Here is a 17,340-nt window from a genome sequence, read left to right as displayed (position 1 = left end):
AGAGACCATTTATTTATTGTCCAAACTGGGACACTTCTGAGAGTGAAAAGGGACAATGGTGATCAGCTGGGGCAAATCAAGACATGGGTCAGCCTACTTCCTACATGTTACAACCGTGAAGCATTAGGAACCTGCATGACACACAGGTCATCACCCCCACCACCCGACTTCAGTAATTCCAGGGCCCGTTTTAGCCACAGGAAGAGGACTGATGTCAACTTGCTAAAAACTTTCTGGATGCTTACACTCACTTTCTGTATTTTTCTCTCAACGCAGACTGCATTTTGAGTAGCACTGAAGGCTACGCACAGATATTTTTTAAAAAGAATTGTATTTTTGGCCGTGCTGGGTCTTTGTTGCTGCACAGGCTTGCGGAGAGCGGGGACTGTTCTCGAGCTGTAGGGCATGGGCTTCTCACTGCGGGGGCTTCTCTTGTTGTGCAGCACAGGCCCCGGGACCTGCGGGTTTCAGGAGTTGCAGTTGGTGGGCTCAGCAGTTACGGCTCCAGGCTCCAGAGCACAGGCTCAATAATTGTGGTGCACAGGTTTAGTTGCTCTGCGGCATGTGGGATCTTCATCACTGAGCACCAGGGAAGCCCCCTCGTAGTAGATTTGAGAGTCTTTATTATGCAAAAAAAAAAGATCCCAAGGCTTTTTCTGGAAGAGACTGTAACTGGAAAAAGAGCCACAAGAAATGAGCTGAGCCCAGGCTCTTGGGTGTGAAGTGACTGTAACAGGGCAGATACACTGCTTTCAGAATGACAGAAGGATAAATAAGAACAAAGTCACTGAAGCCAAAATTGAGACAACTTTTAGTGGTCACACCAGTCCAATGGAACATGGAGCTGGCATAGAAGGAACAAATGGAAACATCCAAAATGTAAAGGAGACAAAAGCTATGAATTGGGAGCCCGGGTGTCCAGAGGGGGGGGGGGCAGTCTGTGGATGCTCCCCTCTTCTCAATATGCCCACTACTCCTCAAAGACGGTCACCCCCCTTGCATATGACTATCACTTCACGAAATGATTCTCTTAAAGTTCCCCACTCCACAATTTAAAAAAATAATGTGGCTTTATTCTACTCAGGTGCATGTGTGCTAAGTTGCTTCAGTCCTGTCTGACTCTTCCTGACCCCATGGACTGTAGCCCACCAGGCTCCTCTGTCCGTGGGACTCTCCAGGCAAGAATACCAGAGTGGGCTGCCATGTCCTCCTCCAGGGGATCTTCCTAACCCAGGAAGATAAAATCAATCCAGAGCCTCTTATGTCTCCTGCACTGGCAGGGGTGTTCTTTTTCACTAGTGCCACCTGGAAAGCCCATTCTACTCAGGAGCATTATCTATAATTTGAGTAGCTCTAAGTCAGCTAGAGACATTTTTCAGTGGAAATGAAATTATATATGCCCTCCTCATGTGAAACTCCCAGAACTGGAAAATTCTGAGGAAAATCTGTGAATGGACAGCCATTTTTCTAAGAATTCCCAGCCAGCTATCCAAATAAAGTCATATTCCTTGCCTCCACACCCCGTCTCTGATTCACTGGCCTGTCATGCAGCCAGAGCAAGTTTGGACTCAGTAAGAATACAATATTTCACTTCCTTGTCTCTCTGTACCATGAGTCTTCAATGGGACCCTGCAGATGTAGATAGGGTATTCAAGATTTGCCATCTTCCAGTGCAGTGTGCTGGCTTACAGAGTTTCCAGCATTTGAGAGAAGCAACAGGCCAGCTAGAAAGAGCAGGTTCAGGACTTTTACAAGTGTTTGAGGCTGGAGAGGAGGATACAGGACCCCATACACGACCCAGGCAGAATCTCCCCTCTTCTTCCCGCCTCTTTAAACCTCAGAGAAATGGACAGAATCTCTACACTCTATCTTTAAATATAGCTAAGATGAGGAGGAAAAAGTGATCCCAGAAAGGGTTAAAGGATGGTGAGCAAATTCATGAGATCACAGTAAACAGAAAATCTGTGCTCGTGTCCCCATGTTAACAATAAACCAGATATTTTATTAATGGCATAGCAACTATGCTAATAAACTTCAAGGAGGAAATAAAAAAGAAAGAGAGGAAAATTTATAGCCTTAGATGCTTATATTAGAATATCCAGAATACATAAAGAAATCTAAAAGTCAGTAACAAAAGACAGTTTAAAAATGGTAAAAGACTTAAACAAGAATTTTCTAAGGAAAAAAATTCAAAAGGGCCAAATAAAATACGGAAAGGTGTTAGACCTCAGTAGCAATCAGGAAAATGAAACTTAAAATCATAATGATATATAAGTATAGAATCACTATTTTGGCAAAAATTTAAAGCCTGGCAATTCCAAGGGATGGCAATGATACTGAGTAACAGGAATCCTCAAACAAAGCTGCTAGGATTCTATGTTAACTGGAACAAATACTTTGGAAAATTATTTGACATTAATAACTATAACTGAACATGCTCATATCCTATGACCTAAGAGCTTCCCTTCTGAAGGATATTCTATGTTTCAGAAATGTGAGTGTATATATACCAGTAGACACAGAGGAGAATACTCATCAACAAAACTGGAGGACTTCCCTGGTGGTCCAGTGGATAAGAATCCGCCTGCCAGTGACGCGTACATGAGTTTGATCCCTGGTCCAGGAAGATTCCACATGCTTCAGAGCAACAAAGCCCATGTGTCACAACTACTGAAGCCTGCCCACTCTAGAGCCCATGCTCCACAACAAGAGAGGCCACCGCAATGAGAAGATCATGCACCACAATTAGAGAGAAGCCCTGCTCGCTGCAACTAGAAAAAGCCTGCACATAGCAACAGACACAGTGCAACCAAAAATAAAATTATAAAAAAACAAAACTGGAAACAAATCAATGCCCATTTACTGTAGAATCAATAAATGCATTACAGTCTACTCAGTGGCATCCTGGAAGGCATTTAATAACAGCAGAGGTGGGGATGGGGGGTAAGCCCTGATTTGTAGACAATTTTTGTGATGTAAATACTCCCATCACGGCCGATTTTAGGCTCCCAACATGGTATTAACCAGCCTGCAAAATTCCTGAACATTCAACAGTCAGCTCCTCTGAGCCTGTACAAGCTGGTTCCAACACATGATTAAGCGATACTCATACCCTGGAAACCTAGACAGCAGTAAAAATGAATGAACTCCAGCTCCATGCCCCAACATGAATGAATCTCTCAAACAAATCTCAAAAGAAGGCATAGACTATGATTCCATTTACATACAGTTCAAAATAGGCCAAATTAAATCAGAATGTTTAGGGATGTGTACTTAGGAGGCCAAAGTATAAAGAGTAGCATGGGAGAGATCACCATAAAAGTGAGGCTATGATTAACTCTCATGAGGGAAAGGGGATTATAAACGGGAAAGGGCATGTGGTGGACGTGTGGGGCGCTGGCAGAGTTCAGTTTCCTGACCTTGGTGGATTATATGGGTATTCTCTCTAAAAGAATTTGCTAAATTATAAATTATGTGCATCTTGTGTGTACAGGTTAACATCAATACTGTGCTCCAGTCTGCTGACCCTGCCTCCTCATACCAACTTGTGCTATTGCTTCCCAACTTCACATTCAGTGAGACACGCTGGGAGCTAGAAATAAGCCATTTCTGATTTCTGGGACTATTTAGACCACTGTAATGGGCAAACAACAAGTCAGTGTTTGGGACTCCTAATTATTTCGTGTGTAATAAAAGCCATCACACCGACGGAAAAATGAAGGACCTAAGGGCCTGTCATCTGTCCTTAAAAAATATGCTCTTGATGGACACTTAGTGAGATGGTGAAAGATACAGTAGATCAGGAACATTTTGAGTCTACCATTCAACCTCACTGTCTCAGTAAATTCATACTAAAAGTGGCAATAAATGTTAAACTATATCAATTCTTTGACACCTATTTTGGGAAGCTCTCCTTAGTAACTACAGTCATAACTTACATAACAGTGAGAAAACATTGTTATTTTCTACATACTTATGTGAGTCTATGTTCTTAAGAATTTTTAACCCTAGTGAAGAGTTATAGGATACCATTTATTGTTTATTTTGGCTCTCCTGATGGTTTATGATTTAAAAATCTTATTTTACATTAAAATAAGCCCAGATCTATTACACTGCAGAATAAGAAAAGTTTCAGTGGTTTTCAAGGTGAATCATAAATCTGCAGAGCATTTGGGGCTTGTGAGTGGCTTCTTTAGACAATAACTTCAAATTCCTTGGGAGGGTGGAGCACAGAAGCTCTATAGCTATATTTAGTGGAAAGGTTTCCACTGTTAGGGAAGGAATTCAATGAGGAAACATTTTTTTTAATTATAAAATATGACCATTTTAGTTCAAGTATGAATCTGAAAATAATGGATTTGGTTAGATGTTAATTCTAATTTAATGGTCTAAATCTAATCTAAAATGGATTTGGTAAGATGTTAGTTGATTAGATGTTAGATGGTTTTTCCAGCAGTCATGTATGGAAATGAGAGTTGGACCAGAAAGAAGGCTAAGTGCTAAAAAATTAATGTTTTTGAACTGTGGTGCTGGAGAAGACTCTTGAGAGTCCCTTGGACAGCAAGGAGATCAAACTCATCAGTCCTAAAGGAAATCAACACTGAATACTATTGGCAGGACCGATGCCAAAGTTCCAGTATTCTCGCCACCTGATGTAAAAAGATGACTCATTGGAAAAGACTCTGATGCTGGGAAAGATTGAAGGCAGGAGGAAAAGGGGACGATAGAGAATGAGATGATTGGATGGCATCATCGACTCAGTGGACATGAGTTTGAGCAAGCTCTGGGAGATAGTGAAAGAGAGGTAAGCCTGGCATGCTGCAGTCCATGGGGTCACAAAGAGTCAGACATGACTTAGCAATGGGACAACAAAGATGCTAATATCCTCATGTATAAACATGCAATGTAGAAAATAGCTTGACTGGAAAATACTGTTTTTATTTGGGGGCAGGGTGCTGTGAGGAGCAAGGGTGGGAGAGGTCCCTGACTTTTTGAATGATTCTGATTCATTTGTTGTCACTGAAAACCTAAGTATTGGGACCAGATAACCATAGAATTTAGTTATGTTCCCACTGGTTCTTGAGAGGAGTGGTTTACCTTGAGAGGAGTGGGATGGGGGTGGAGGAGACTTGACTGTGGGAAAGTGCCTCCCTCAAGCTCTGTCAGGACTAAACCTAAGTCATCGTAAGAAGGGGAACCACCTCCCCCAGTTAAGGAATCTCTTTTTCTAGAAATCTCTTTGTGCTTGCATGTAAGTATTTCTACATATAAGACTAGAATTGGTTAGTGACATGCAACTCCACTTGGCTGAACTTTCTACACAATTATTTCCACCACAATCATGGTATACCATAGTGTGAAGATGTACTGAAATCCAACCACAGGCACTGTTGCTCCAGAGTTGGTTTTTGTATTCTAAGCCACATAAGAGAATTATTTCACAACTATTTTCAGTTGAAGGTGGTTTGTGGGAAGAAAAGAGTGGTATATCAGAATTATTGGTGGAGCTCTTCAAAAACCAAAATGTACATTCCAATCCAACCTAATATTCCTACCTTCTCAATCAGAATTTTCTAAAGGATGCTGCTGCTGCTGCTAAGTCACTTCAGTCGTGTCTGACTCTGTGCAGCCCCATAGACGGCAGCCCACCAGGCTCCCCCATCCCTGGGATTCTCCAGGCAAGAACACTGGAGTGGGGTGCCATTTCCTTCTCCAATGTGTGAAAGTGAAAAGTGAAAGTCAAGTTGCTCAGTCGTGTCTGACTCATAGCCACCCCATGGACCGCAGCCCATCAGGCTCCTCCGTCCATGGGATTTTCCAGGCAAGAGTACTGGACTGGGTTGCCATTGCCTTTTCCGCCTAAAAGATGAGATGGGTAATTTTGTTTGAAAATGTTGATTCTGATACACACTTCCTGGTGGAGAAGTATGTGAGATGGGAAGGCTGGTTTATGAGAACTGGGGACAGGAGAACAAGGGAGCCTTCTTCCCCATCTTTCCAGAAACTCAATACATTCAACAAAGCCCCATTCAACAAAGGAAAGAAAAGAAAGAATCCCTGACTTTAAGAAGCTTGTGTTCTACAGGACAGTTGAGAATTCAAATGTGAGCCCCATGAACAAAAAGGCCACAACACAAAGCAGATGCGGGCAACTTCTAGAGCTGGCCTGCTTCTTCTGGTGTAATTAATTAGCCAGCACCCACAGTGTCAGAGAATTTTTGGGTGTCACCCTGGTGAGGTTACCAAGGCACAGTGCAACTCAGAATGCTGAGGATGAGCCACTCAGACATCAGAAAAGGGTGTCTTCAACCACAGCAGGCTGAGGGGTTTCCAACTTTCACAGCCATAGTGGGGTACAGAGCTGGAAGAAGGATGCCCCCTGTAAGGGCGGCACTGATCCTCTAGCCCCCACCACAAATAAAGACCTTGCTACCATGTGACCCAGCAACTGTGCTCCTGGGCATATATCCAGATAAAGCCATACATTGAAAAGATATATGCACCCAATGTTCATTGCAGCACTACTCACAACAGCCAAGACAGGGAAGCCATCTTAATATCCATCAACAGATGAATGGATAAAGAAGACGTGGCACATATATATGCAATGGAATATTACTCAGCCATAGAAAAGAAGGAAACAATGCCATTTGTAGCAGCATGGATGGACCCAGAGCTTATCATACTAAATGAAGTAAATCTGACAGAGAAAGACAAATATCACGATATCACTTTCATGAGGAATCTAAAAAATGATACAGATGAATTTACCTACAAAACAGAAACAGACTAACAGACTTAAAGAAACAAATTTTGGTTACCAAAAGGGAAAGGTGAGGGGAAGAATAAATTAGGAAGTTGGGATTAACAATACATACTACTATATATAAAATATATAATCAACAAGGACTTATTGTAGAGCACTGGGAACTCGACTCAAAACTCTGTAATAACTGATATGGGAAAGGAATTTGAGAGAGACACGTATATGCATAAATGAATCACTTTGCTATGCTAACTAAATGGAATCACTTTGCTATACCTGAAACTAACATAACATTGGAAATCAACTATACTCCAAAATAAAATAAAAATTAAAAAAAAAAGACCTTGGTCTCTTCTCCATACCGAAGACCCCGCTGGATTGCAGAGAGCTAGTGAGGTGTGCGTGCTCTTCTGCTAAAACAACTGAACAACTCGGAAGTTCATTTAGAGACCACTGGGGAGTTGCCCACTTTTTCTCACCCCACAGCCATCCCAACTAATTCAGGGCCTCCCTTCCCTAAACAAGAGATGCTCACATTTGGGATGAACAAAAGGTGCATTTTCTCTTTGCATGGAGTAGATGGAAACCTGCTCAAAATCCTTTCCCTTGGAAAACCACCCATATTGTGTGGGTGTAACATTGGCTGTTGTAATGCTGGTCAGTCCTGTGTTTTGGGGTGGGAACGTCCACCCCTCTGGCCCCAGGGGTGGCCACAGGATAAACACAAGAGCAAATTAACCATTCAACCTCCTTGGCCACAGTCATTCAAGGGCAGATGTGTGACTCAAGCCAGAAAAACCAGCCTTGAGATTTCCCTGGCAGCCCAGGAGCTAAGATACGAGTTCCCAATGCAGGGGGCCCAGGTTGGATCCCTGGTAACAGAACTAGACCCCCATGCCACAACCAGAGAGCCCGCAGGCTGAAATGAAGATTGAAGACCCCACATGCTGCAATCAAAGATCCAGCACAGCCAAATAAATATTTTTTAAAAATCAGCCTTACCTGTTTCTGCAATGCTCAGAAAAGACGATCTCTTCCACTGGGATCACAAGCTGTTAGGAAGGATTCTGTGAGGCCACAGCCCCCAAGAGCCTTCTTTCCCTCTATTTAGAAAGACCTGTATGGAGAAAAGAAGAGCTAAGAAATATGGAGAGAGTTCCCTGGATACATCTAAATACAGCCCCAATGGATGGACTTGTCAGTTATATAAACCCATTGATTCACCTTTTTGTTTTGCTTCAATTGTTTGAGTTGGGTTTTTGTCATCTGTAAGAAAAAAAAATCCGTTTATCTATTACAGTCTTCCAGTTAATATAATAAAAACACAGGATGCCCAGTTGAGTTTGAATAATTTCTTAGTATAAGTATACCCACAATATTTCATAGGACATACTTATACTTTTAAAAAATTCACTCTTTCTGAAATCTAAAATTTCACTGGGCATTCTGTATCATATTGGATGTATAATGTATGTCAAAAGGCTTTTTAAATTCTTTACTCTGAGAAGTATGGAGTATTTTCTGCCATATCAGTAAACAAGGACGTCACAGTCACCAGCGGCTCCACCCCTCCAAATGTGAATTTCTGAGCCCTAGGGACACTCAGGAAAGAGAAAATACCTGCACAATCTGGCAGCCATTAGGCTCTCACCACTCCCTAGAGTGAGCTCTGAGGAACTCAGGATGTGAAAAACACAGGACACTGGCCCCAGAAAGCTGAGATGCATTTACAAAAAGAACGATTTCAATGAGCCCAGACTCTTGCACCTTCCCATACAAAGGAAAGCGCTAAATTCCTTGAGACATCTGATTTTAATTCATGAAAATAATTTTGATGTTCAAACTACCTGCCCTTTGTTGCAAACTTCTATATAACCTGACCCCTCCTCGGAGAGTTCTCTCAGGGTTAAGTGAGATGTCATCTCCTGCGGGCTTGAAGTCCTAAAAATTCCCACCAAATAAAATATAACTCTCAACTTTTAGGTTGTGACTATTTTTTAAGCCAACAACTCAAAAGGGAAGAGACTGTTCACCTGGTGGATTTAGCAGAGAGAAGACTGGGAACCACAGCAGTATCTGAATTTAATCTTTCTTTTCCCCATCACCCCTGCTTTGTGTAGACCAAGTGAGGGCAGTAAGAAGTTCCTCATCAGATCTAGAAATGCTTCAGCTGGGCCAGTGAGGCCCCCCCTATGCCCAGCACTCAAATCATATGTGCATGCATGCTCAGTCATGTCTGACTCTCTGTGACCCAATGGACTGTAGCCCGCCAGGACCCATGACATGGGATTTCCCAGGCAAGAATATTGGAGTGGGCTGCCATCCCTCCTCCAGAGGATCTTCCTGACCCAGGATTCAAACCTGTGTCTCCTGTGCTGGCAGGAGGATTCTTTACCACTGAGCCACCTGGGAAGTCCCTCAAACCATCTGAGGGAGCTTTAAACATTCCCACTGCAGAGGTCACCCCCAGACCAATTCCATTAGAACCAGCAAAATTCACATGAGTGATTTCAATGATCATCCACGTCCAAGAACCACTGAAATAATCCTTAAGAAAGCAAGCCAGATAGTAGGAGCTCAAACCAAAGATGAGAAAGGTCATCCTGACATGACCCCCCTTCCCAGCCCTCAACCAGGGGGTGAGCAGGAGTGAGCAAAGCACCCCAGGTGGGAATTAGCCAAGAGGGCAGCCTGCAGGCTTGGATGCCGTGGGGAGGGCTGACCACAGGGCCTTCATCCCAGGCTTGCCCAGGCCTGGCCACGTGGTCAGCAGGTGTTCAGGCCACAGAGAAGCAGACACGGAGGCCCAGCCATGCTCACAATCGGCTCCAGAATAAACAAGCATGTGACATAGTTTCCTGCCTGCACACAGCTCAGGGCGTGCTCCCCGAGGGTGAGGGAGGGGACAAGCAGGTGTGGTGGGGCAGGTCCCTAGATGAGTTCTTGAGATAACCAACTGCAGCCCCTCCTTCAGGCTCTTGCATGTGCAGGCAGCCCACTCCTCACGTCAGGATCTGCCACCTTGCATCCCCGCGGGCTCCAGATCCTAATCCACAACTTTCTATTCCTGTACCTTACTTTCAGAGGAGCAAGTCTATTTCAGAGCCTCAAAATCACCAACAAGGCGCCTGGGAAGGGGACTCCTCACCCACCCCTCAGTCTGCACAGCATTCTTCAGCTGCCAACACAATCTCTGCCCATCACATCCCTCCACCTTTGAGGGAGGAAACCATGTCTATTCCTTTTCAGACTATTTTTAGAGCAGTTTTAGGTTCAAAGCAAAAATGAGGGGAACGTGAAGTGATTTCCCATCTACTCCCGGTCCCCAGACATGGGTGGGCTCCCCCCTCATCAACATCCCCCACCAGAGCAGAGCATTTGTCGTAACAGATGGACCTACATGTATGTCTCAAAGCGGTGTCACCACTTGGATCACCGCCCAAAGTCCACAGTTTACACAAGGGTTCACTCTTGGTGTTGTATGTTCTATGGGGTTCAGACAAGTACGTGATGACTTGTATCCATCATTACAGTATCATACAGAGTATTTTCACTGCCCCCCAAAATCCTCTGTGCTCCCCCGTTCATCCTTCTCTCTCAGCTCACCTCGGCAACCACAGCCCAACCATGTCTATTGTTGATTAGGTCCTTAAAGCTCCTGCTGTTTTCCTAGGCATGGTGAATGCATCAGACACACACTATTGACCAACTGAAAGGAAACATCTGGAATTGCCGGATTCCATTGACGTGGAACACTGTGCTTTCCAGCTGTTAATGCTAGAGGGCCAGGCTTGGGGAAAACTGAATCCTGGGTGCACATCCATCTCCGCGGTAGGATGACCCCGAGATGACACAGAGATGACCCCAGGCGAGGTCCAGGGCGGGCTGGTGACTGGTTTCCGCAGTGGTTGCTGGTGAGTTCGGGTCACTTCCCAGAAGCCACTGCTACCCCTCTGCACTCGGCTGGGATGCTCAGTTCTGAACCAACAGCCTTTCAAGTTTAAAAGTCCCTCTGCCTGGACAAAAAGGGAAGACAAAGGGGATAGGGCAAAACAGGGGCATTATGAACTCTACTGCAGTTAGGCTTCAAGGTAAATAAGTCCTACCTTATGCTAACCCTGCCTCTGCTTGGCCCCACCAGCAAGCTGACGGAGTCATAGTGGGGCTGGTGGGGGCGCTCAGCCAAGGTTCCTCCTGTCCACCCTAAGTAAGCAAAGCAGCAAAACTAGCAAACCGGCCATTTCTAAGAGAGCCCTGAATCTACCAGGCTAATGAACTGCCAGAGGGAAAGTGAATCAGCACAGCTGAGGCAATCAGCGCCCAAACACTCTGGCTCCAGGTGGAAGGATGCCAGGTGAGTGGCCTGGCGGGGTCACCTGTATCCACCCATGACCTGTAACCGCCAGAGAGGCTGACCTGCCAGTTCCATTTACTAAACCAGTAACTTACCCATTCATGGACTCGGCCAACAAAGAGTTATTTTGAGTGCTGACCTGTGTCCTAAGGATGAAAATAACGAGCAAAAACAGACCTGGCCTTTGCCCTCATTCAGGCCCACCCTCCACTATCGCCATCTGTAACAAAAGAGCCAGGGGTTGATATGAAGAAGCCAGGCGCAGGAAAATCAGCCTCCTAAACTGATTCACTAGCAAGTCGGCTCCAAGTGTGAATCTGTGGCCAGATGCCTTTAAAAGCATCTAATTCACAGTCACTTTAGGAAACTTTAGGAAAACTGCTTCATTTTCTCCAGGAAAAACGTAACTGCACAAACATACCGGGGGGTGGGAGCACCTTGCTCTGCTTCAACCAAGTCTTAACAGCTCTTCTCCCTGCTGAGGAGGGGAGACCCAACCTGAGAGTGGGCGATTTTTTCTTTTTTTTTAAGCCACAGCGGGGCATGCAGGATCGTAATCCCCAGACCAGGGACTGAACCCACATGCCACCCCCGTGTTCCCCACTCCCTCCCCCGCCCTTGTGGCGGCACCGTCTTTGCTGACCGCCAGGGAAGCCCCAGAGAGCAGATGAATCATTCCTCTCTTTTTAGAGACAGTAGCAGTTTCCAGCTGCTCACAGTAGTGTAGGGGCCTGGAAATCACAGAGGGTAGTTTCCTTCAGAAAAATCCAGAGGGCGGGAAGAGCCTCAGTGGTCCCGAGAAAGAAATGGCTGCCCCTGGGGCTCCTAGTCTTACCTGGCCCAGTGGGTGCTGGAACCAGTCTTGCCCAGCAAGTCATTCCCGCTGGAGCTGTCACACTGGTGGGTCAGTCACAGGGGACCTTTCAGAGAAGAGCTGCCCTGCAAGGGTTACTATGCTAGCAGCCTGAGTCAAGACGCAGGTCCACTGCATCCGCCTTCAGCGCCATCTTTAGCTGCTCAGCTGCAGCCTCTCCGCCTAAAGAGCATCTCGCCTCCTGCTGGAGCGTCCTCCTGCCAACAGGGGCGCTGTGGTGCCCACCTGCTGGGCTCTTCCTGAGCTTGAAAGCTACACCCACTGGGGGGGGGGGGAGGCGGGGATGGAGCAGGCCACCTCCTGATAATGAGTTCCCGCCTCCTTTAGTTACTACCTGTAGCTTCTGTGCTATGTGTATAGCTCACCGATGCCGGCCTCTGTTGGAGTCCACCCCCGTTGGCTAATGCCAACTGAGAAAGGCTCAGAAATGGCCGACTCCCCTGCTGAAGACGCATACATGGTAGGGTCTCATTGCTCAGGGTTGCAGACTTGTGCCAGCTGCACCTGCCTCTCTTGTGAACGTGTTAGAAATTTAGAATCTCGATCCCTATCCCAGGCCTATTGAATGGTAATCTCCAATTTAACGAGATGCCCAGGTATTTTCATATGTCTGGTTAATTTTGAGAACCATTGTGCAAGGGGACGCACTCCCATTGCAGATGGCTCTCTGTCAGTAGAAGCATTTTATCCCTTTCCATTTTCTCTCTTCACTGTACTTTTCTGCTCCACGAGGTCACAAGTGTCACTCAGCACACTGACTGGAACTTATTGTTTCACAATGCCTGCTTTATCATAAAGCCCTTCAGTTATTGAAAGATATGTCACGATGTAGTAGGTTTGGCATCTGGTCCCATCACTTCATGGCAAATGGATGGGGAAACAGTGGCTGACTTTATTTTTCTGGGCTCCAAAATCACTGCAGATGGTGATTGCAGTCATGAAATTAAAAGATGCTTACTCCTTGGAAGGAAAGTTATGACCAACCTAGACAACATATTGAAAAGCAGAGACATTACTCTGTCAACAAAGGTCTGTCTAGTCAAGGCTATGGTTTTTCCAGTAGTCATGTATGGATGTGAGAGTTGGACTATAAAGAAAGCTGAGCACAGAAAAACTGATGCTTTTGAACTGTGGTGTTGGAGAAGACTCTTGAGAGTCCCTTGGACTGCAAGGAGATCCAGCCAGTCCATCCTAAAGGAGATCAGTCCTGGGTGTTCATTGGAAGAACTGATGTTAAAGCTGAAACTCCAATCCTTTGGCCACCTGATGTGAAGAACTGACTCATTTGAAAAGACCCTGATGCTGGGAAAGGTTGAGGGCAGGAGGAGAGGGGGATGACAGAGGATGAGATGGTTGGATGGCATCACCAACTCAATGGACATGGGTTTGGGTGGACTCTGGGAGTTGGTGATGGACAGGGAGGCCTGGCATGTAGTGTTTCATGGGATCACAGAGTCGGACACAACTGAGCGACTGAACTGAACCGAACAGGCTTGGATTTTCAAGACAAGTCACTAAGAGGTCTGGATATTTATTCCCAAGTACTTTCCCTCCCTCTAGGGAAGTGTTTTCATGGCAGCTTGGCTGGGACTGAGGACTACTGAACAGTGGCAAGGTTGCCCAATTCCTTGCCTGTCAACTGATGAAATATGTCTCCAACATGTATTGACTATTGCTCAATGGAGGTAGAAGTCCTTGGAGAAATGAAATACAAATCCAGATTTTACTTTACTGAGGTTTAACTGGTTCACAAAGAACTGCACATGTTTAATGTGTACAATTTGATGAGTTTGGACATATGCAAACACCTGTGATGCCATCTCCACAATCAAGGCAACAGAGATCCAGTACCTCCCAGAGTTTCCTCTTGTCCTTTGGATTTTGTTCACTTTGGTTTGGGTTTGATAAGAACACCTAACTATGATGTTCACAAGATTTCATTGTTAGCAATAGGTATGGTGTGTATGGCAGATCTCTAGAATATATTCATCTAGCTTAACTGAAACTTTATACCTACTGAATAACAACTCTCCATGTCCCTGATGTCTAAGCCCCTGGAAACCATTGGTACATTCATTCTCTGCTTCCATGAGTTTGACAGTTCTAGATAACCCCATATAAATAGAATCACACAGTATTCTTTCTCCTGAGATTGGCTCATTTCACTTAATATCCTTCTGGTTCATCCATGTTGTCACAAATGGCAGGATTTCCCTCTAAGGCTGAATAATATTCCATTGAATATAAGTACCATATTTTCTTTGCAAATTCATTTTTAAAAGCTATTTGCCCTTAGTCAGTTGTACCTGCTGGTGTGCTGAGCTCATAAAAAGGGGTCACATTATTTAAGAATTTGGGAACCACTGCTCTAGTGGTCTGAAGTCACAAGTTCTCTTGAGTGTCTCAATCAAAAGAAAGACATTAGTACCTATTTTCACTCAGCTGTGAGTTTTAAAAAAAATTTAGGTGTTTAAGAGTTAAATATAAACACTGACCTAATGTTTTTTTAAAAAATAGGGTCTTTGTAGGGGACTGTCTGTACCTGGATTATAGTTACATATTTGTGTAACATAAGTTACCGCTGGGGGCTTCCCTGATAGCTCAGTTGGTAAAGAATCCACCTACAATGCAGGAGACCCTGGTTTGATTCCTGGGTCAGGAAGATCTGCTGGAGAAGGGATAGGCTACCCACTCCAGTATTCTTGGGCTTCCCTTGTGGCTCAGCTGGTAAAGAATCTGCCTGCACTGTGGGACACCTGAGTTCGATCCCTGGGTTAGGAAGATCTTGTGGAGAAGGAAAAGGTTACCCACTCCAGTATTCTGGCCTAGAGAATTCCATGGACTGTATAGTCCATGGGGTTGCAAAGAGTTGGACACAACTGAGCGACCTTCTCTCTTTGGCAGAAAGGGTAGAAGGATATTGGAAAGAAGGGACGTTCTGTTAACAAGGAAACTAGTCTGACTCCATATGAGGTCTCTTTCTTTTACTTTAACCTTTGTATTCTATTGCTTTGGCTAAAGGGGGCTTCCCAGGTGGCTCGGTGGTAAAGAATCCACCTGCAATGCAGGAGGCATGGGTTTGATCCCAGGGTTGGGAAGATCCCCTGAAGAAAGAAATGGCAACTGACTCCAGTATTCTTGCTTGAGAAACCCCATGGACAAAGGAGCCTGGTAGGCTATAGTCCATGGGGTTGCAAAAGAGTTGGACACGACTTAGTGGCTAAACAACAAATCACTAAAGGGATGTTGCCTTTAGCTTAAGGTATACATAATGGCCCATCTCTCGGAACTCTGCCTCCTATGTCTGAGCTTAAGCTAAAATCCTTTTTTAGCTCACAGGAAATATCCTGACCTGGCCCACCTGTGAGTGGCTACAGGAAAGAAGAAATTAACACATCTCCTGAGTATGGTTGGAACCAAGAAATATTTGCAACAATTTACAGCCTTTTTTACTTTACGTCCCCACTTCCCCACTTTGTTCTATAAAAGAAACTAGCATCCAAACCAGGCAAGATGGTTCTTTGGGACACAGTTCACCATCTTCTCAGTCTGCTGGCTTTCCAAATAAAGTTGCTATTCCTTGCACTAATAACTCATCTCTCAACTTATTGGCCTGTTGTGCAGTGAGCAATACAAACTTGGACTCAAGAACATCATGATACCACTTTAGGTCTTGTGAATTTCCAAGTTGGATTTGGTCAGTTATAAGCCCTCAGTCAGTTTCCTCAGTTATAAGCCCTCCAACAATAGATGTCTTCATTTTGGATCTACATATTTTTACATTGCAACTTTTTCAGTTACAACAGTTCTTAGAGACCAAGAATGTAGACAAACTGGATTTGAAATCAGACTCCCAAATTGCTGTATTATATAAAAATAAACAAGATACTAAATCACATTGATGTGGCAATGATAAATACTTTGTTTTGTTGACAAGTTTGTTTTGATCCTGTCCTTTTAATTTTCTTTGTGTATGCTTTACATGTTCATCTATAAGTACAATACTCATTTCAGTCGCTCAGTTGTGTCTGACTCTTTGCAACCCCATGAATCTAGTACAATACTAGATGCCTATAATTTCCAAATACATAAATATTCATATATTAGGGATGCTTCCATGCTCAAGAACTTTTTCAAGAGTGCACAATCAAAATTATTTGGAGACCAGTAACTAGGTGAATGATCTCTTGCTGTTTTTTGTCAACAAATGGATCAGAAAAGTCCTTTTATTGCCATTCTTTACAGCTGGCATCATGCTATCACATTTTCTAGGCCTGAGTCATCCTTGTTAACATTCATATTTCAGTTTGCTCATTTAACATCAAACTTGGAAAGAACTGACAGGAAATGCGGGTTTCATAACTACTGTAACAAGTCTAATTCACGCTCTTCCTTGCCTCTGGAAAAGCCTGAAATTCACAGGTTCAACTCAGACTCTTCTCCAAGTTTCTCAGGAAGCCAGCAGGGTACACTAGACAGGGCAACATCCTCTTCCAGACAAAGAGCAAAACCCCAAGACACTGGCACCATGAATTGTAACATGGGGATTTGGAGATGTCTGGCTGTCAGAGGGTTCGAGAGCTGGAGGCTACCTTGGGGACCCATCATGGCATAAATGAAGACAGGAGGCAGAGATCAGAGGGACTCACTCAGATTACACAGCTCAAAAGTGGTGCACCCAGGACTACGTCTTTGGATTCCATTTGGGCACTGGGACTCCTTGACATCCCCTCAGGGCTGATTCGGGGAAGGTGGGAAACGCCATGAGGAACACAGAATTGTTGGCCTTGGATGAGACGGGACACTGGTGCTCAGCCATCCCAGGCAGAGTTCTAACACATTCTAGTCACGTGGCTCAGCGTGCCTGTGTGGGGTCCAGGGGGAGAAGATCGAGGCGGCCTCCCGCTGGCAAAGTTGCCTCGCACAGCCCTGCCCCTGGAGAGGAGAAAGCTTACCTGCTGCTTCGCCTCCAGCTCCAGCACACATTGAGCAGCTGAAGGCAAATGAAAGAGGAGAGGATGGAACCCTGAGGAGGTCAGAGGTCCCTATGCTAGAGCATCCTCACCACACAGGAGGTGCTCAGGAAATTGTTGTTGAGAGAGGCCTCACCTGAGAGGTTGCAACGGGGGGGGGGGGGGGGGGGGACCCAGTTTTCAGCCCTGATCACGCTGGACTTGCAGGAGGAGGAGCCACAGAGCGGATCAGGAAGGAGCCAAGAAACATCCCCAGGGGATGTGTTGTATTTCCTGCCGGCCTGGGAGGCCTCGGAGAAAACTCGCATCCTTTCTTCCAAAGCTGGGAAATGAGCCCATTTATATATCCTGCACTTGACGGGTTTCCCCGCTC

General features: G+C 45.0%; 1 long non-coding RNA gene across 4 annotated transcripts in view; it reads right to left on the bottom strand.

Annotated features, from left to right (window-relative positions):
• Nucleotides 1–12,151, bottom strand: part of LOC139036559 (uncharacterized) — a 76,286-nt gene extending 64,135 nt beyond the window's left edge. For all 4 annotated transcript variants that reach the window (XR_011489347.1, XR_011489350.1, XR_011489349.1 and 1 more), the window contains exons 1-2: nt 11,956–12,151; nt 7,769–7,883 (exon numbers count right to left, since the gene is read on the bottom strand). This is a non-coding gene — a long non-coding RNA (uncharacterized lncRNA). The remainder of the gene's footprint in view (nt 1–7,768; nt 7,884–11,955) is intronic.
• Between the last annotated feature and the right edge of the window lie 5,189 nt (nt 12,152–17,340).

The sequence above is a fragment of the Odocoileus virginianus genome, chromosome 9 (genome assembly GCF_023699985.2).
Source record: "Odocoileus virginianus isolate 20LAN1187 ecotype Illinois chromosome 9, Ovbor_1.2, whole genome shotgun sequence".
Classification (NCBI taxonomy): domain Eukaryota; kingdom Metazoa; phylum Chordata; class Mammalia; order Artiodactyla; family Cervidae; genus Odocoileus; species Odocoileus virginianus.
This window is presented reverse-complemented; position numbering and strand designations above follow the sequence as displayed.